This window comes from Ochotona princeps, chromosome 21 (assembly GCF_030435755.1).
Source record: "Ochotona princeps isolate mOchPri1 chromosome 21, mOchPri1.hap1, whole genome shotgun sequence".
Lineage (NCBI taxonomy): Eukaryota > Metazoa > Chordata > Mammalia > Lagomorpha > Ochotonidae > Ochotona > Ochotona princeps.
Window position 1 is genome coordinate 20,206,779 of NC_080852.1, and position 20,769 is coordinate 20,227,547.

Below are 20,769 nucleotides of genomic sequence, written 5' to 3' on the forward strand. Positions count from 1 at the left end.
GGATTTCAAATAAAGAAACCTTTCAATTGCTTCATATGGGTCAGAGTTCAGCACAAAACCATGAATGTTCTACAAGAAAACACTAGAACTCTGTTATAAAATGCATCCTAAAGAGATTGGGTGTGAGGCACATGTTAAGGCCCTGCATGGGACAGTCCCATTTCAGATTTGAAAGCCTAAGTTTGAATCCCGGTGATGATCCTGATTCTAACTTTCTGCTAGCACAGACCCAGAGAGGAAGCAGGTGATGGCTCAAGTTAGTTGATCCCTGTCACCCACATGGGAAACCTAGACTGAATTCCTAGCTCCCAGGCATTTGGAGAATAGACCAGTGGATGGGAACTGCATGGGAAACAGGGCTGCCGGGATTAGAATCAGTGCCCATGTGAGATCCTGGTGCATGCAAGGCGAAGACTTTAGACACTAGGCTACCATGTTGGACCCTGTCATTCTATCTTTCAAACAAATATTTTTTTTTTCAAAAGAGAAAGAATAAGAATAGGGGCAGGAGTTTGACAGCAGTTAAAGACAGAGCTGAGGGTCCAGTGCAATTATTCAGTGGCTACATCATTGTCTTGCATATACCAGGATCCCATATGGCTGCTCTACTTCCCATCCAGCTTCCTGCTTGTGGCCTGGGAAAGCAGTAGAGGATGACCCAAAGCCTTGGGATCTTGCACCCATGTTGGAAACCCAGAAGAAGTTCCAGGCTTTGGATCAGCTCAGCGCTGGCCATTGCAGCCATTTTGGGAGTGAACCAGTGGATGGAAGATCTTTCTCTCTGTACCTCCTTCTTTCTGTAAATCTGCCTTTCTCTTTCCAAGTAAAACAAATAAATCTTTTAGATGGATGGATGGATGGATAGATAGATAGATAGAGCGAGCTGAACTGCTTGATAACATTCCTGGCCCTGCTCCTGGTTCCAGCTTCCTACTAATGATTGCCCTTGGAAGCAGCGGGTGATGAGACAAGTACCGGGGTCACTGCCACCCACCTGGAAGACCCATGTGGAGTTCTGGGCTCCTGGTTTTGACCTGGCCTAACTTCAACTGTTGCAGAGATTTGGGAAATGAACCAGCAAATGGAAGATCTCTCTGTGTCTATCTCTATCTCTCTAACGAATTTTTTAAAAGATTTATTAAAGGGCCCGGCAGCGTGGCCTAGCGGCTAAAGTCCTCACCTTGAATGCCCCGGGATCCCATATGAGCGCCAGTTCTCATCCCGGCAGCTCCACTTCCCATCCAGCTCCCTGCTTGTGGCCTGGGAAAGCAGTCGAGGACGGCCCAAAGCCTTGGGACCCTGCACCCGTGAGACCCGGAAGAGGTTCCAGGTTCCTGGCTTCGGATCGGCACAGCACCGGCCGTTGCGGCTCACTTGGGAAGTGAATCATCGGAGGGAAGATCTTCCTCTCTGTCTCTCCTCCTCTCTGTATATCTGACTTTATAGTGAAATAAATAAATCTTTTTAAAAAAATATTTATTCAAAATAAAATCTTTGGAAAGGCATATTTACAGAGAGAAGGAGAGACAGGAGAAACAGAAAGGTCTTCTGTCCACTGGTTCACTCCCCAAGAGGCCACAACGACCAGAGCTGAGCCAATCCAGAGCCAGGAAGCCTAGAACTTCTTCCGGGTATCCCACGCGGGTGCAGAGTCCCAAGGCTTGGGCCATCCTTGACTGCTTTCCCAGGCCACAAGCAGGGAGCTGGATGGGAGCGAGGCCGCCAGGATACGAATCACTGCCCATATGGGATCCTGGCAGGTGCAGGGCAAGGATTTAGCCACTAGGATATCACACACGCCCTCCCTCTTGAAGAGAGGGAGGGAGAGAGAATATATACATGTTTATGTATGTATGAAATATTTACAGATGGAGACCCAAGGAACTGGTAATAAAGACTGGCACTGGGGAGGGAAATTGAAGACTGGGGCAGTGATAAGAATTAAGAATTTCACTGATATGCTTTTATATTCCTGAATTGCTACTATGTACCACCATGGAGTGTTCTTCATTTAAACAGCCATATGTGACTGGTTGTTACAATATTGGACATTACAGAATCAACTTTAATTTGGGGTGCTTATAAGTGTATTTTTAATGTATATATATTTATTGAGTCCAGTGTGATCGCCTAGTGTCTATAAGTCCTTGCCTTGCATGCATCTGAATCCCATGTGGGTGCCAGTTCGTATCCCAGTGGTTCTGCTTCCCTTCCAGCTCCCTGCTTGCGGCCTGGGAAAGCAATTGAGGATGGCCCAAAACCTTGGGACCCTGCACCCACATGGGAGACCTGGAAGAGGCTCCTGGCTCCTGGCTCCTGGCTCCTGGCTCCTGGCTTTGGATTGGCCCAGCTCTGGCCATTGCAGCCACTAGGAGAGTGAATCAGTGAATGGAAGATCTTTGTATCTCCTTCTCTCTGTATATCTGACTTTACAATAAAAACAAATAAATCTTTAAATGTATATATTTATTAATTGATTTGACAGGTAGCTTTACAGAGACACAGGGAGAGACACAGAGAAATCTTTTATTGACTATTTCACTCCAAAAATGGCTACAACAGCAGGAGTTGGCCAGGATGAAGCCAGGAGCCAGGGTTCCATTTCCAATCTGCTCCCTGCTAATGCACCTGAGAAATCAGTGGAAGATAGCCCAAGTGCTTGGGCACTGTACACATGTAGGAGACCTGGAAGAACTCCTGGCTTCTGGCATTGGTCTAACCCAGCCCTGGTCGTTGTGGCCATTCGGGGAATGAACCAGTGGATGAAGACCTCTCTCTCTCTCTGTGTAACTGCCTTTCAAACAAATAAAATAAATTTGAAAAAAAATCCTTCATTGTTGCTTACAATAAGAAAAAGAGTACAAACAGGAACACCATTAAGATGAAGGTGCCTCCATCTCTACATACCTAGGTGGCCTGACTGTCTGCTAAGTCGCTATCTACGTGTCCAAAGATTAAGAACTTCATTCCTTAAAGTTCCAAGTCCAGCACTATAAGGCAGAAGATAAGCAATGTGCACCCTGGACTCACATTGCTATCTATCCATAAACCATACATTTCTACTAAGGGTTCATCCTGTCCTGTTTCATACCAAACACTAGCAACTGGCAAGTTCTCGATAGGGTGCTTGTTCAAGAACCAGCCCAGGGCCCGGCGGCGTGGCCTAGCGGCTAAAGTCCTCGCCTTGAAAGCCCCGGGATCCCATATGGGCACCGGTTCTAATCCCGGCAGCTCCACTTCCCATCCAGCTCCCTGCTTGTGGCCTGGGAAAGCAGCTGAGGACGGCCCAAGGCTTTGGGACACTGCACCCGCATGGGAGACCCGGAAGAGGTTCCTGGTTCCCAGCATCGGATCGGCGCGCACCGGCCCGTTGCGGCTCACTTGGGGAGTGAATCATCGGAGGGAAGATCTTCCTCTCTGTCTCTCCTCCTCTCTGTATATCTGACTTTGTAATAAAAATAAATCTTTAAAAAAAAAAAAAAAAGAACCAGCCCAGCCCAGCCCTCTCCTTGCCTCTGCCACTTGGGCAGCACCGTGGGCAGCTGGGCTGGGCCTACAGTTGGAGGATCAGATAGAACCCGAAAATCCTGCTACTCAAGTCTCTAAAGAAGTGACAGCTCGAGATGGGAAAAAGCAGGCAGATCAATCAGGGACTCAGCTGGAAGGCGAAGGCTTGGCTACCTTGCAGCCCAGCTCTGAACAAATTGTACTGGCCAAGCAGCAAGATGACAAACCCGGAACCCATGTTCTGACCTGGCCCAGCACCTTAGATACCATACTCTTAGGTCAAGATGTGGGTTGTGACCGTCTGAAACAACTGCCTACTTGAAGTCATGTTTAAAGCCAGATGACCCTACAGAAATGATGCCACTCTCCTACTGGATAAAGTGGAAGTCAAAAGTCACTTGACCTTTCACCTCCAAGGACCCCAAAGTCTTCAGGCTCCATACAAGTGCTTCAGGAAGCACACAAGCTTTATTCACCACTTCTCTGAATTGTTAAGGGCACATGTTCTATCAATAGTCAAGGTCACCTCTCAGACATAAAGTTTGGGAAAAGCATGATATAAGTGACTATTTTCCACATAGCTGGAATGAATTAAAACAGCCCTCTGAACAGAGGGCTCTACTGCAGAGACCATAAACAGAATCTCAATCCCCCCAAACATTCCCCTACTGTCCAAATCAAGACTTCAAAATAAAAGGGAGTGCAAGGAGAGACAGACGCTTGGCAAAGCACTGAAGTTATGGCTGTGTCCCATATTGGAGTACCTATGTTCAAGGCCCAGCTGCACTTCTAATTCCAGCTTGGGAGGCAGCAAGTGACAGCTCAGGTAGTTGAGTCCCTGCCACTCACATGGGAGACCTACATGGAGTTCTGCATTCCCGCTGGCCCAACCTCAGCTGTCATGGGCATTCAGGAGTGAACCAGCAATTAAAGATCTCTGTTTTCTTTCTCCACCTTTCAATTAAATAAATGTTTTAATCTCTTTTAAAAAAAGAAAAAGCAAGGAGGAACTTCATTATATCTAAGTCTTTTATTCATCAATCAGAGGGACTGGTGTGATGGTACTGATAGCTAATCCTCCGTCTGTAGCACTGGCAACCCATTTAGAACCTGGTTAGTATCCCAGTTGCTCCACTTCCAATCCAGCTCCCTGCTAAAGACCTGAGAAAGCAGCAGAGGATGGTCCAAGTCCTTGGGTCCCTGCACCCAGTCTGACTCCTGGCTTCAGACTGGCCCAATTTTGGGCTTATCAGCCATTTGGAGAGTGGGCCAGAAGATGGGAGATCTCTCTGTTAATTCATTCTCTCTCTCTCTCTCTCTGTTAATCCTGATTACCAAGTAAAATAAATAAATCTTAAAAAAAAAAAAAAAAGGAAGTCAGCAAGATAAAACAGAAAAATCAACCATCTTCCATTTCACTTTCACAATGCCCACAACAACACCTGAGCCAGGCCAAGGTCAAGAACCCAAAACTCAGTCTAAATGTCCCACATAGATGGCAGAGACCCATGTAATTGAGTCATCATCTGTTGCTTCCTAGAGCATGTGCCAGCAGGAAGCTGAAACTGGAAGTCTAGCCAGGATCCAAACTCAGGCACTCCAATATGAGATGCGGGCATCCCAACTACTGCAACAACTGTCCCCACCCTGACTCCCTCCCTGACTCTGCTGTTTCTGAAGGAAGCACAGCTGGGCTACAACACTTCCTAACTGTAGGAACAAAGTGAGTGTTAAACATGAATGGAGCCCTGCTAGTGCAGGGCTGGCAGGGTAATAGGACAGGATGGCTGGTTCCTGGCACCAAGTCCAGCATGTGGAGAAGTCTCCGTGAGCTGAGCCCCCCACCTTCTTCTTAATCAAAATCTTCCCCAGGGACCCCAGCTGCCCAGGCAAATGAGCACCAGTAAAAGGGACAGACGATGAATGAAGTCACACTTCAAATTCCCTGATGAGGAAAGTAATGTGGCTTTGTTTGAGTTTTATCCAAATATGGAAAATAAAATATCTATGTCCATAGCAATAGACACCACCACACAAAATTTAGGTTCTAATTACAACCCTGTGCTAACTCCTTGGAACCAAGAATGAACATCATGCAGACTGTTGTACAGTGCAGCAAACTCACCAGTTAACCTTTGGCTATCCTGGCACCATCGCAAAGAAGCCATCTTTGTAAAAATACGTGACAACTTCACTGATTTATCAAGAGCCCGTGGTCCTTTGGGTCTCCAGGCTTTCTCCCACGAAGAGGTGTCTAGCCCTCCTCCCTACTCGCTGTGGACAATTCTCACGTGGTCAGAGCCCATCACTGCCTCCATAGGTCATTCAAGCAGCCTCCAAAACCACTGGCTGAGATTTCACGAAACCCTGCTTCTCCCGCCAAAGCTGCACTTTTATCTCTATGGCTGATCTTTTCTTTGTGAAACTTTCTACGACCTGATAGTCAGATGAACAAAACACAGCTGTTCCAGGGACCTGGGCAGCCAGCAGGGTTGAAAAAAGCAGAGTGGATGTCAGAGTAGAGCCTACTTTGGTAAATGACAAGTCCATTAATGAATATTTTCCAGTTACGAGAACTTCTGGTTCCCACCTATGCGCTCCAGCTGTGGGAATCCTAGATATGCCAATAATGTGACTTTCATGACTATACAACACTGGCTGTTTTCTCCATGTTCTCTACTCTTACTACCATCCTATCTTCTAAAAATCTTTCCTGGGGCAGGCATTTAGCTGGCAGTTAAGATGTCACGTAAGGGCCTGGCGTGGTAGCCTAGTGGCTAAATCTTTGCCTTACGTGTGCTGGGATCCCATATGGGTTCCAGTTTGTATCCTGGCTGCTCCACTTCCCATCCAGCTCCCTGCTTGTGGCCTGGGAAAGCAGCAGAGGATGGCCCAAAGCCTTGGGACCTTGCATTGGTGTGGGATACCTGGAAGAGGTTCCTGGCTCCTGGCTTCGGATTGGCTCACTCTGGCCATTGCGGCCACTTGGGGAATGAACTAGAGGATAGTTCTCTCTGTCTGTCCTTCTCTTTGTATATCTGCCTTTCCAATAAAAATAATAAATAAAGCTTTAAAAAATGTCAGTTAAGATGCCGTCACGTCCCATAGTGGAGCACCTGGGTTCAGTTCCTAGCACCAGCCCTTGACTCCAGCTTTTTGTTGATGTAAATCCTGGAGGCTGCAATAACCACATTCAAGTAACTGGGTGCCAGTCACTCACTTGGGGGACCTGGACTGAGTTCCCAGCTTCGGGTTTCAGCCTGGCCCAGCTTTGGTCATTACAGGCATCTGGGGAGTGACCAGTGAATAGTAGTATTCTCTCTCTCTCTCTGTCTTTCCCCCTGCCTTTCAAATATGCTTATAAACCATATTATTATTATTATTATTATTATTATTATTATTACTATTATTATTAAGCCTTGGCTAGGAAGGCATTGCCCCTCTCTGGAAATTCACCTCTGAGGGTTCACTGTGGCACATTAGGAACCCAGGCTCAAATCTCTGCCCAGCCACTTAGCAGCCATAGGAACTCAGCAAGTCACTTAAGCTTGAGGGCCTCAAGGTGGGACACACTGAGAGGATGCTAGTATGGTATTCAAAGAAGAGGCAGGCAGATTTGCAGTGTTTGGACTGAATAGCTGGGAAGACATTGCCTGCCCTCTCAGATGGTGTGCACATCATCCCATACTGCCTGGCTTGGCAGTGGGGTCAGGGGCATTTCCGAGGCTTGAGTTGTCACTGGGCAAGGTCTATGTTGCCATCTTCACATTTTCTGCCCCCATATTTCATCACACATAAAGTCAGAATCCTGTCTTGGGTCTATCACGTACCACAAGGCCATGCTAGGTGGTCACAGCTTCTGGAAAATGACCTGTGGGTCAAAGTCACTGTTCCTTTGGGTAACGGCTTCATTAAGAGGATCCTGAGCTGCAGCAAAAGAAGGACCTCAGCCCACACCTCCCACATGCTCTCCTGAACCAGCAGTATCCTTGGCACAGCACTGGTGAGCGCCACCAAACCCATGACAAACCCTCAACGTGCCCACCATGTCCTCTGCCACCAGAAGTCTGGGCCAACCTACAGGAGTTTCTGGTATAGGAGAGCACCTACCCTGAAAAGGTAACTGAGTCAAAGGTCAGAAAAAGCTTTAATGTCCTCAGAACTGGAGTAGGTATCTCAGCCCTGAGGCAAAGGGAAGCCCAGGGCAGTATCATACAGTCCTTGTGCTGATTGCCGTGGGCATCATTAGACTGCCTGCCTGTGCCCTTCTTGGTGCACTGCATTCTGCCTCCCACCATTGTAGCCCCTTTAGTGTGCACAGCAGACAGCATGGAGTATCCCTTCTAGAAGTGAACCCACTGGTCCCAACTGTTGTCTTACTACCTCAGTGAATCTGGGAGGAACACTGCCACTCACTGAGTCTGCCTTGAGGCACTATGTTCAGGTCTTGGGGAATTTTGTTTGGCCCAAAGTCTGCAGGGCAGTTGCTCTGCCTTCTGGCTTCATGTGAGAAGCCCCTAGGGAGCTTTCCAGAAAACAAACCACCAATACCAAAGATCTGGAAGAGAGTCAACATGCACATCTTTCTCAATTCCCTAGGTGGTCCTAACACACAGTGAGGGTGGTGAAGTGTTCCCTGAGTCCTGTCTTTTCATTCCACGCTCCCCCATCTTCCAACTCAGCAAGTAGCAAAGCCAATGAGGCAGTCACAATGTGCCAAAGGAGATTTATTAACCTGCCTCTTCTTGACAATGAGGCATCCTCTACATAGCCTTTTCCTTGGCTGGCATGTGACTGGAAAGAATGGAAGTTAACCCCCTCACAGGGGCCTCCCTTGGCATTACTGATCCACACACTGCTGCCCACAGAACTTCCTGGCTGAAGACACGCTCTACGTGCTCTGCCACCACAGCAGCCAAGCCACTGCCCACAGGTGGTTGGGGGCACGTGAAATACAAAGAAATAAGGTTTGAATTTGATGTGATTTTAATTAGTTTGAATTTAGACAGCCACATGTGCTAATGGTCACCACACTGGGAAGCATAAAACTGTTCTTATCCCTACAGTAACAGAAATGAGATCCCATGACCTCCTTAAGACCCTAGAAAAGTGAAGTTGATAAAAATTTATATATTCAAATATCTAAATTCAACCATCTTGAAATTATCAAACAGGATCTCACTTTATTTCAAGTAAGATTCACAGTAGGAGAAATGTTAATACATCAAATTTTCAACTTGTAGAGCTGACTTCCTGGAATATTCCAAACAGAGCATTTGAGGGGATCCATCTCTGCCCCCATTTTTTGAACATTCATCATTAGAATAACTGATACACTCACCAAAGCAGCTAGGAATCAGAGAAGAAATTAAAAATATATATATTAAAATTGATTTCTACTCACCCTGGCCTTTCTTCCCTCCAAACCCAAAGCTAATCAAAGACACTAACTTCTCACCCCTAGGACAGGCCTGAACCCACACACACTATAAAGCAAGGCCACCTCTAAGGATGAGCACGTTCTCATGTCATCAAACTTCTTAATCACTGACAATTGTACAAATTATTTTCCTCACATTCATTCTACGTGCGTGGATTCTCATAAAATTCAAAAGTTTGTACACTTTGGTAGCAAGAAAACTATGGAAGATCAGTTCTGCCTCTTACTGCCAAGGACAGAGTTGAAGAATGTCTCATGAGCTCTTCTGGGCACCAAAGAATGCTGACTCTGCTGGGCCCCCTTGCCCACCTCTAGGCAGAGTCAACAGGAGTCACCTACTAATGACTCAGTATTTCCACCATTGTTGAATATGGTAGTCTGGCAGCTGGCTGTTGCTCAGCCTTCTTTAATGTTGCTGGTGTATACTGCGTGTTGAAACAGGCACCATCACTGGGAGCTTAGGTCACCTGCCAAAGGCTGCACACAGAGCCAGCAACAAGGAGATCTGGATCCACATCTGAGTTTCCAGTGGGAATCTTTGGGATTATGAAGAAAACAAACATCCAGGTACCAGGTGGAGTCCTACTCTCCACAGCCAGGCTCAGGAAGGAGTTTGAGGTTTGCATGGCTCAGAAATCTGGGGCCTATGCTTATTCCAGAAAACACACTAACCCCCCATGACTCTCTAGCTTGCTCTCTTCTGCTCTCACTGCAATGGGGAACACTTTTGGTCCCATCAGTACAACTGTACCCATGAGGACAAGACAGATGCACATGGTAGAACCTTCCAAACGCTATCATGGGCATGGAAAGTAGGAAAAGCTTTGAGCAGGGGGGAAAGCAGGGTACTGGTCCTGGAAACAACAGCTCAGCAGGACCTCAGAGGAAGGTAAGATTTAGAGGTTCAGAAAAAAGTCCCAGAAGAAGAAATGGCCTAAGCAGCAGTGAGAAGCCTTGGGTTTGCCAGCTTGGGCCACAGCAAAGGGAGGGGCAGAGAGTCAGCAGAAGTGGTCAGGTTGCTGAGGAAGATCTCTAGGGGCCTACCTGAACGTTAACACACCAGGGCAGCACAGACACCCCAGAGTCCCTAGGTAACCAGGAACAGTCTCACACATCAGCACCAGGGGTTTGCTCTCCAGCAAGTCCCTTCTCCTCTTGGGCCCTCCGTCTCCTGAGAACCCCCTGGGGGTTCCAAGGACTTTAATGCTACAAAAACAAGTTAGTGCCAGGATCTCAGGTTATTCTTATTTCTGATGTTCTACATTGTAACAATGTTGCTGGTATGAATTTGGTCTGGTGGTTCCGAGTGAGGTTGGACTCACCTTTGCCTGGGGAAGGAACCCCCTGTGGTAGCCTCACACTCCTCTTCTGAGAAATGGGCACAGGTGTGTCCCTACCTCCTGGGGATGCAACAGGGAGTGAGGCAGGCAGCCTTCTGAAGGGGCGTGGTACCTAGTACTTGCTCCTTCTGCCTCTGCTATTAATTATCAACTATTTTAAACCTCCAGCCAGATGGGGCCAGACACTAGAGATTTTAAGCAAGTGAGTGGGGTGAAGAAGATATTGGTCTTTAAGTCCCAGTTGGGGGGGCCCTTCCTCTGTTGTCTCTTCTTAACCACCAGGCTCGTGGGGCCTCCAAAGAATTCAAAGCACAGGGGACATCATGGTTGATGTCACCTCCCCCACACACCTCTCTTCCTCTCTTCAGCTGCCCTCTGTCGACTTGCTAGCCCCCCCCCCCCACCCCGCAGATTCAGGGGTGCATTACACAACCTGCATTTCCAAGGCAGCTGTGAAGCCCCGACTGTGGGCGAAGGTAATGGGGAGGAAGGCCCACGTTTGTCTGGCATGGGGGGGGTGAGGTAGGGGAACAACAGGCAGTCTCAGCGGCTGCAGCAGAATTCCGAGAGGGTGCACGGGCGAGGGGCCTGGGACTGGCTGGGATAAGGCGCCCTGAAAGGGTGTTGTAGGGGAAAGCTATCAGCAGCGAGAGCTCTCAGTGGAGAGGTGCAGACTCCTAAGGGGACATGGGGAAGATGACGCGGGGGAGGGGGGAGCTCCTCCGGGAGGGCGAGCAGCAACCCTTCTCCAGGAATGTGGAGGCCACTGGGGTTGCATAGCCCCCAAACCAGGCAGGCGTGGTGGGAAGGGTGCCCAGGGGCAGGTGCGGGCGCGCAGGGTGGGGAGGTGGAGTCGAAGGAGAGTGCAGGTCCCGGTTGGTCTTCACTGTGACTCCGGGATGATGAAGGCTGTCAACCCAGATCCGGGAAGTAGGGGAGGGGGAGGAGGTCACGGGGCTAGCAGGGGCGTCCCCAAGTCTCCCTCCTAGGCGTGCATCCCCCATGCCACCCCGCCGCTGCTCACCTGACTGACCACGGCCTCCAGGATCCCAGGCTCCTAGCTTGGCCACCACGCAGGTACCAGCTCCGCGCTCCGCATCCGGCGCTCGACTGAGCTCGACTCTTAAAGGCGCAGCGCGCTGGCACGACGTCCTCCGACAGAAAAACCGGCCCCGCCCACTGGCGGATTCCTTCCAAGGCCACAGAGGCTGGTGGGGAGCGCTGACGCTTAGCCCTTATAGAGTTAGCTCCTTATAGAGTTAGAATCCTGCCCAGACTGACCCAGCAACATGTCTCTGAGCCAGGCCTACTGTGCTCCAGGAGGGCAGGGACGAATCACCCTGCCCCTGAAGAACTCGCTGGGAGGGGAGCCTTGGTTGGGGAAGAGCCTGGGGGCAGGAGGAGCGGCAGTGTCCCCACGCTGGGCCCAATGCCCCCAGAGATTATGTGTTGCTGCTTCGTTGAGTACGCACCTACTGTGTGCCTGTCACATATGCGTTGTATTTAAGAAAAGGGTAAAGACAGATTTGCAGACAATCCCATCAGTTTATCCTGTTTTTCGTTTCTTTCGAAAAGCTGATTCACTACCCCAATCCCTTCCTTCACCCCCCCCCCAAAAAAAAAACACAGTCAAGAACATCTCAGTCCTCCACTGCTAAGGGCAAGGACCCAAGGATTTGGGCTATCACCTGCTGCTTCCCCCAAGGCATGCATTAGCAGTGCGCTGGAATCCAGAGGGGACCAGGCACCCCAGAAGGAGATGCAGAGGTGCTGACTGGTATGCCAAAATCTTCCTTTTGGAGATGGTTAACCTCAGGCTGGCCTGGTCACTCCTGTCTCTTTTCCTCCAGGAAGCCCTCTCTAATTTCAGCTAGGAGCTCACACTGCACTGTGCCCTTCTTTCCCCCAAAGCCTTTATCCTTTTGTTGAACACTTACTGAGCACCTGCGGTGTGTATCCCGCTGTGCAGTGATGGATGAAGCTAGACTGGGGCCCTGAGCCTTCTGGTAGCCAGGCCTTCCTGCCACCCAGAGTCCTTGACTTGCTCCTTGTCCCCCAGCTCACATCAACAGTAGACATTTGTGGGACCATTGCCTGGCAGGCCTCAACTGGTCACTTAAGTTCACCAGCAAAACAGTGTCCAGAGCTATGCCCACCATCCTTCCAGACTGGTGACACTCAGAGGAGTTGGGCAGCTCTTGGGTTTTAGGAATGGGCCCTGGGCAGCACGCTTCAGAGAGATGACAAAGGGGCACCTTGGGTGAACTCCATGCCTGCCCCAAGCCTCTGTGTCACTGCTGCTGGAATTTGCCCAGACTTGGGCACAAGCTCCCTGGCCCTGGGACATCGTCCTCTGCACTGTTGGCCACCTCATCACAGAGATGTCAAAGGCTGCGTCTGACTCACCCAAGGAACCAAAGGACCATGGGAACTGATCCAGAGTTTCAGCAGCAGGAATGTTGTTTGGTCTTAGCCCTGCCAACAAGACTTCAATGAGACAGTCTCACTCCTCCCTGCCAAGATGAATGAGACTCAGCTGCTGGCCCACTTACTAACCCAACAGTCCTGAGCTCAGGCAGCATTCACTAGACAGACATGAAGCGGGGCAAGGTGGGAAATCAGTGAGTGACTTTCTACAAGGCCCCAGCCTGGAAGCCAGGCATACCCCTTACCCAGTCTACTTGACAGTGTGAAAACAACTAACTTTTAAGTTTCCCCCTTCAAAATCTTCAACCTGGGCAGTCCATCCTTTTAGCTCATCACCTGTGGCCCCTAAGCATTTCTGAGTTTCTATATCCAGATGCTGTCTTCTCTCCTCCCACCCACAGTGGGAGTCTCCTGTGTGGCTCTTTTCCCCCTGATGACTGATACTCAGCACATGTTTTGTTTTATAATGATACCAAGGAGGCCAGAGGGGAGGAAGGCAGGCATGTGCAGACCCCCTGTGAGTCAGTGCTACCATCTCAAGCCCTGTCCCTGAGTCATCAGGGTAGGTGGGAGGGAGCAGTCCCAGGGGCCACCTTCTTTCTGATCGCATCTTCACTCATAATATAGAAACTTCTTATCAGTTGACAGCTCACAGCCAGGTATTGGGAAAGAGTTTTGAAATCTCTCCTCTGCCGGCAGATAGCGCAGAGCTTCTTGGGCTAGGACCCACCACAGTCTGTCACTGTCCCCTGGACTCAGCAGCACATCAATCAGAGCTGAATGATGCTGAGAGTCACCACTGCTCAGTGAGCACCTGTTATCTGCAATGCTGGCCATCAAATCACTTAGTCCTCACAAACATCCTATGAGATGTGCTAACCCATGTCACAGACAGAAGCACTGAGACCTGGTAGGATTAATCGGCTCACTCAGGATCCCACAGCCAGCATGTGGTAGGGCCAGAAATCAGAAACATGCATTCATTCCTCACATGTTACTGAGAAACTGCTGCATGGCAGGTCCACCGTGGGTAAGCACAGACACACCTCTCCCTGGTCTGCTTTCTGTGCTTGTAACAAAACACCAGCACTGGGTGATGTATACAGTAAATAGGTTTGCTTAGCTCACAGTTCTGGAAGTCCAGGAGCATGGCACCAGAGTCAGTGAGGCTTCCAATGCCAGCCTCATCCAACTGCAAAGCGTGGCAGAGAGCAGAAGAGCAAGCAGGCCCAAGGGGAGGAGAAGTTTGTACACAAGAGAACTAGATCTGTTTTGCAACAACTTGCACTTTCGACAAACAACCCGCTCTCATGAGCACCCACGACCTCATTCTTTCTGTAAGGTTCTGCCACCTCTGACTGTGTTGCTCTGGGAAATACATGAGTTTTGGTGGGGACAAACCATACTCAAGCCATAGCACACTGTTAGCCTCAAAGAGTCAATTGATGATAAGAAAAGGGTAGCAACAGGGTATTTGGCACAGAATATAAGATACTGGTTGGGATGCCCACATCTCACTTCAGAGTACCTGGGTTTCAGTTATGGCTCTGCTCCTGAGATCAGCTTCCCACTTTTGTAGACCCTGAAAGGCTCAAGTACTTGGGTCCCTTCCATCCATGTGGGAGACCTGCATGGAGTTTTAGGCTCCTGGCTTACGCCTGGCCCACAGTTGGTTATTGTAGGCATTGACAGAGAAAACCAGAGGAGGGGAGCTCTCTTTCTGCCTTTGCAAATAAAATAAATGAAAAAATAAAATTTTCTAAATCATCCAATCAAGAAATCACACACAAATTTGGTGGACTGTCACCAAGGCCATGTTGGCAACATGCAGATGCAGGCGGGAGAAGAATGGGACACATAAGGTGCTGCATGACGCAGCTGGCAGCCAAGCAACACTCTTGGGGTTTATGAGCCATTGAATGTGCTCAGTTATCATTGCCGTGCAGCGGTCTTCCTTGCTTCTTCATACAGAGGTAACTGTTCCACCATCTAGACTCCCGTAACATACTATACATGGCGATCTCCTTATTCACCTAGGTGGCTCTCAACTCCACTGAGTTATGAGTCCTTTTCCACTTCCATTTCTCCAGGAAACAACACATGCGTGGCACAGAACAGGTGACTGTTAGTTACCCACAATGCCCTGAGCTTCTGTGTTCTCATCTATGCTCAGTGCTCTAAGTACATGATCTCAAGGACTCCTCCCAATAGGTCTGTGGAGCAGGTACTATGATTAGCCCCATTTTACATATTTTACATATTTTAAAACTTTCACTTGGAAAAACAGAGACAAGTAGGAAACAGATGATAGAGTTCACTTCCTCAAAGATGCAGATACCAGCCTGGGCTGGGGCCAAAGCTGGGAGCTGGGACTACAATTTAGCTCTTGCATACCGGTGGCAAGAACACAAATAATTGAGCCACCACTGCGACCTCCCAGGGTCTGCACTGGCAGGAAGCTGGAGTCAGGAATTGAACCCAGGTGCTAAAATGTGAAACACAAGTTTCTTCAACACTAAGCTAAACACCTACACCAAGATGAGGAGATTCCTTTTGAGGCCCAGAGGGGTTAAATAAGCTACCCAAGGTCACACAGCTAGTCACCAATACCACCAGAATTTAAAGTTGTTTATATCTAAACACAAATGTCTGTGTTGTAACCTCTAACGTATAGGCCACCACAAGTAATGAATCAAATATGAGAGAACAGTATTACCTTAAAAGAGCTTTTACCCATAAATCCATAAAATTTTAGTATTTTAAGCTAAAAACCTTATTTCTAAATTGCTTTAAATCTTGCTTACATATTTACTTATAAATTAAATGCTTACTAAGCATCTATTTATGCACAGGATTCAAGCTGTGGAAGACACAATTTAACTCCTTCCTACAAGCAAAATAATCTTTTTAAAGATTTATTTATTTTATTACAAAGTCAGATATACAGAGAGGAGAGACAGAGAGGAAGATCTTCCATCCGATGATTCACTCCTCAAGTGAGCTGCAACGGCCGATGCGCGCCGATCCAAAGCCGGGAACCAGGAACCTCTTCCGGGTCTCCCACACGGGTGCAGTGTCCCAATGCATTGGGCCGTCCTCGACTGCTTTCCCAGGCCACAAGCAGGGAGCTAGATGGGAAGTGGAGCTGCCGGGATGAGAACCGGTGCTCATATGGGATCCCGGGGCATTGAAGGCGAGGACTTTAGCCGCTAGGCCACGCCGCCGGGCCCTAAGCAAAATAATCTTAAATATGGGCAAATTATATGAAGGTACTTGGAAAAGTTTATGGGAAAGAATGGAACTAAAACTACATTTATTTGAAGGTTAAAAAGCTATATAAACATTATGCAGCTTTTTCAAAATATGCATATTCCATGAACTTTTTTAAATTAAAGATTTATTTACTGTTATTGGAAAGGCAGATATATAGAAAGAAGGAGATATATTAAGATCCTTCATCTACTGGTTCAGTCCCCAGGTAGCCACAACAGCTGGAGCTGAGCCGATCCAAAGCCAGGATTTTCTAGGTCTCCCATTCAGTTGCAGGATCCCAAGGCTTTGGGCCATCCTCCAATACTTTCGCAGGCCACAAGCAGGGAGCTGGAAGGGAAGTGGAACAGCCAAGACACAAACCAGCGCCCATATGGGATCCTGGCACATACAAGGCTTAGTGCCACTAAGCTACCCTGCTGGGTCCCCACTACAATAATTTTTTTAAAGATTTATTTATTTACTTGGCCGTCAGAGTTATACAGACTGAGGGAGAAACAGAGAGAACTCTTTCATCCCCTGATAGACTCTCCAAATCGCCAGAATGACCAGGATTGAGTCAGGCTGAAGCCAGGATCTAGCAGCTTCTGGTTCTCCCACTTTGGTAGCAGTTGGGCCAGCTTCTGCTACTATTTCCAAGCCATTCACAGGGAGCTGGATTGCAAGTGGATCAGCTGGGACTTGAACTGGCATCCCTGTGGAATGCAGGTGTCTCTGTACTTACTACAACACAATGCTGGCACTAACAATCTTAGTTTGCAATATCATTTTCCCACAAACTTATATAAAAGTATCTTCAACGAGCAAGTATTTGTCCTAGTGCTTAAGAAACTGGTTTAGATGTCCACATCCCATATCTCAGCTTTGACCTAGCCAGTCTTGGCCCTTTGGGGCTTTTAGGGACTAACCCAGCAAGTGGGATGACCCTCTTGTTCTCTCTGTCCCTCAAAAAAACTATATACAAAAACAATAAAATTATCTTTGTGACCTGAGAAAAGTACACCAAAGCTAGAGTTAAGCAATAAGAACAATGACAATACAAAGTTAACACATACAACTACAGGAAGAACTCAGTGATATAGTTTTAAAACTATAATTCCCAGTATATTAATTCATTTGTTGAAAATGGCAATCAAGGAGCCGGTGTTGTGGCATAGTAAATTAAGCTGCTGTCAGTGGCACTAGCACCATATACGGGCACCACTTCCAGATCCAGCTCTGATTAATGTGCCTGGGAAAATGGCAGAAGATGGCCCAAATGCTTGGACTCCTGTACCCACATGGGAGACCCAGTGAAATCAATAGAATTCTGGAATCCTAGCTCCAGCTCTCGGCACAGCCCAAGCTTCAAGCCATTTGGGGGAAGTCAACCAGCAGACAGAAGATCTCTCTCTCTCTCTCTCTCTCTCTCTCTCTCTCTTAGTGTGAGTTACCATCCCCTTCAAATAAAAAAGTAAAACTTTTAAAATTATTTTTTAAAAATCTAGACTTGGAGTAAGATGAGTAAGAATGGAACTCAGTGGGCCTGGCGGCACGGCCTAGCCTAAAGTCCTCGCCTTCAATGCCCTGGGATCCCATATGAGCGCCGGTTCTCATCCCGGCAGCTCCACTTCCCATCCAGCTCCCTGCTTGTGGCCTGGGAAAGCAGTCGAGGACGGCCCAATGCATTGGGATACTGCACCCGTGTGGGAGACCTGGAAGAGGTTCCTGGTTCCTGGCTTCGGATTGGCGTGCACCGGCCGTTGCGGCTCACTTGAGGAGTGAATCATCGGATGGAAGATCTTCCTCTCTGTCTCTCCTCTCTGTATATCTGACTTTGTAATAAAATAAATAAATCTTTAAAAAAAAAAAAAAGAATGGAACTCAGCATGTAGAATGTTATCAGGTGGCAACGGGAAAACAAAACTCCCAGTTCCAGGCTTTCCTTCATCTTCATCACTGAGAAATTAAGATTTCAGTACCACAAAGAGGGAAACTGTGCTCAAGGTAAGAGAAAGATCGGGCTCCGTGCGGTAGCCTAGTAGCTAAAGTCCTCACCTTGCATGCGCTGGGATGCCATAGGGATGCCAGTTCTAATCCTGGCAGCCCCACTTCCTATCCAGCTCCCTGCTTGTGGCCTGGGAAAGCTGTCGAGGATGGGCCAAAGCCTTGGGATCCTGCAACTGCATGGGAGACCTGGAGGAAGATGCTCCTGGCTCCTGGCTTTAGATCGGCTCAGCTCCAGCCATTGCAGCTGCTTGGGGAGTGAATCAATAGACAGAAGATCTTCTTCTCTTTCTGTCCTCTCTGTATATCTGACTTTACAATACAAATAAATAAATCTTACAAAAAGAAAAAGAAGAAGAAAGATAGTGAAAGAACACCAGACTACTGCAATGAATTCAAGTTACTGGATCAAGAGAAATTACTGCTCAGGATACATGTTTTATCTGACAATGTCAAACTTAAAGCACATTTTTAATAGAATGTTCCAGTTCTCTGATCTTGACATTTTAAAGAACTTAGACGAATATCAATCCAAAGTTCTCATCATATTTTAAAAATTGTATTTGAGAGGCAAGAGAGAGAGAGATGGATAAGACCTCTATCCTCTGGATGTTTTTCCAAGTGCCTGCAGGGCCAGAACGAGGCTGGTCTGGAGCCAGGTACCAGGGACTCAGTCCATATCTCCTATGTTGGTGGCAGGAGCTTAGTCACTTAAGCCATTGCCACTGCCTCCCACATGTGCATTCGCAGGAAGCTGCAGTTGAGAGCTCAAGCTGAGTAGAGCCCCCAGGCACTCCGATGTGGGAAACAGGCACCTCAACCACTCTGGCCAAATGCTCACCCCAACCAGGTCTTAAACAAAGCTGAGAAGAAACCTGGGATTCAGAATTGGTTCAATGCTTTGGAATATGCCAAAAACATAATGGTGAAATATAACAGTCTCACCTTTAAGCTTTTTAAATTCAAATTGCATCCCAGCATATGGTGGACCAGATGCACCCTTCTCAAGACATTCTATTCTTAATAACATAGATCTTGTGTTGAGTTATAGAGTTGAAAGTATATTAAGATTAGTGAAGGTGATGGTAAGGAATAAATAAGCGTCAAATATCAGTTGTCTTGTGGTCAAATGTTTACAACACACCCATGGATGATACTGGGAGACTAAGTCTTAGCCAACAATAACATGGAAGCACTTGATCTGAGAGATTCACAGTTAGCCAGGACCCTCAGTAAGCTTTAGTGGTCTCTCAGATGAGTTGCATTCCTTGACTCCATGCATATACAAAGAAGGATATGCCCCAAGAGCAAAAAAGTCCCGGGGACTCTCATAGTTCATGACTAACCACACAGGAGCTTGTTGAAAGAAATAAGGCACAAAACAACAAAACAGGGATTACTATATGGTGTTAAAAATAAGAATAGTGGTTATCTTTATTATTATCACTATTAGTGTTATTAAGAAGGCAGAGACAGAGTAAGCCAGGTAGGCAGGGATCTCCTATCTCTGTCTTCACTCCCCAAGTGGCTACAGCAGCCACAGCAGATCCAGGTCAAAGCCAGGAGCCAGGAATTCAACACATGTGAGTTTACTTGAGCCACCATATGGTGCTTTCCAGGGTGCAAATGAGCAGGAATCTGGACTTGAGACTCAAATCCAGGCACCTGGATGTGGAATGTGGACATGACAAGTGTTGTCTTAGCTGCTACACCAGACACCTGCCTGAGTAGTTATCTTTAACAACTAAATCACTGAAAGGCAGCATGAGGCAGGTATCTAAAGTATTCTATATCTTGATCCTGGTGATGATAACTACACTAGGGTATTCACCCATAACAATTCACCAAAAAAGAGATACTTAGTACAATTTTACATATGCATATTATGCTTAAAAACAAACCCTCAATGAAGTCAACTCCAGTATTACCAAACTCAAAAGAAAACTTGCCCCAGTGAGTCAGGGAAATTGGGAGAGAGAGAATGAGAGAGGCGTGAGGAAGGGGGAGTGAGAGAGGGCCAACAGAAAGAGTAACAGTCCAGACAATAGAAAATGGTGACAGTAAGGCTAAACCTTCTGAAATGTTTCTGGGAAATGTCCATAACCTGACCTTTGCCCTAAACTTGGGTCCTCAGAAAGTCCCGAAAAGGGAATGAGAGCTTAACACAGGACAGTATCTCACTCCAGAATGAGATCTCACTTTTCTTTTACAGCTCATTTTTTCATTATCTATGTCTTACTTGCTGTTGAACCCATCCTTTCAGTGTTAAGTATCCATTCCTTCCTTTGAATGATCATGCTTTCAACTTCAAAATGAATGTTTTCATTTCTAACATTTTGATTCTGTTCTTAAAAGAGCCAATCTAGTTATTTAAAAAACTGCTTAATTTTTGTGAACTTGTATTTTACTTGTGCTAACATTATAAATGCAATTATTTTATATTTTGTACCTGATAATTCCAAAAGATCCTTGCGACTCCAGATTTGCTCTTTGTTCTTGTTGTGAGCTGACCAAATTTATCCCAGAAATGAGGATGCACAGACTTGCTGCACAATGATAAAAATTTCAATTTCTCAGCATAATGCTATTTAAAATATTCAAAATGTAAAAATTGAGTCCTACAGTTACTAAAGATAATAATGACTTTTAAAGTAAAGGAAAAGATCAAGCCCAAGTGTCACAAAAGCAAGTTCTCCTAAACTCACAAAGAAAAGATCTCTGGGGATGGCGTTGTGATACACAGCTTAAGCCACTGCTTGCAACATTCATAACTTAAATCAGGTTCTAGTTCCAGTCCCA

The 20,769-nt window shown here is 47.2% G+C and overlaps 1 protein-coding gene across 4 annotated transcripts in view; it reads right to left on the bottom strand.

The window, feature by feature from the left end:
- Positions 1-20,769, bottom strand: part of ABHD6 (abhydrolase domain containing 6, acylglycerol lipase) — an 81,750-nt gene that overhangs the window by 29,698 nt on the left and 31,283 nt on the right. The window contains exon 1 of one of the 4 annotated variants that reach the window (XM_058679117.1): positions 14,748-14,804. The exons of 1 other annotated variant lie outside the window; for it this stretch is intronic. The gene's annotated coding sequence lies outside the window, so the exon portion shown is untranslated. Of the gene's footprint in view, positions 1-11,174; positions 11,280-11,311; positions 11,425-14,747; positions 14,805-20,769 lie in introns of those variants that run through there. 2 more of the 4 variants (XM_004581570.3, XM_058679114.1) reach the window with 2 other exon arrangements.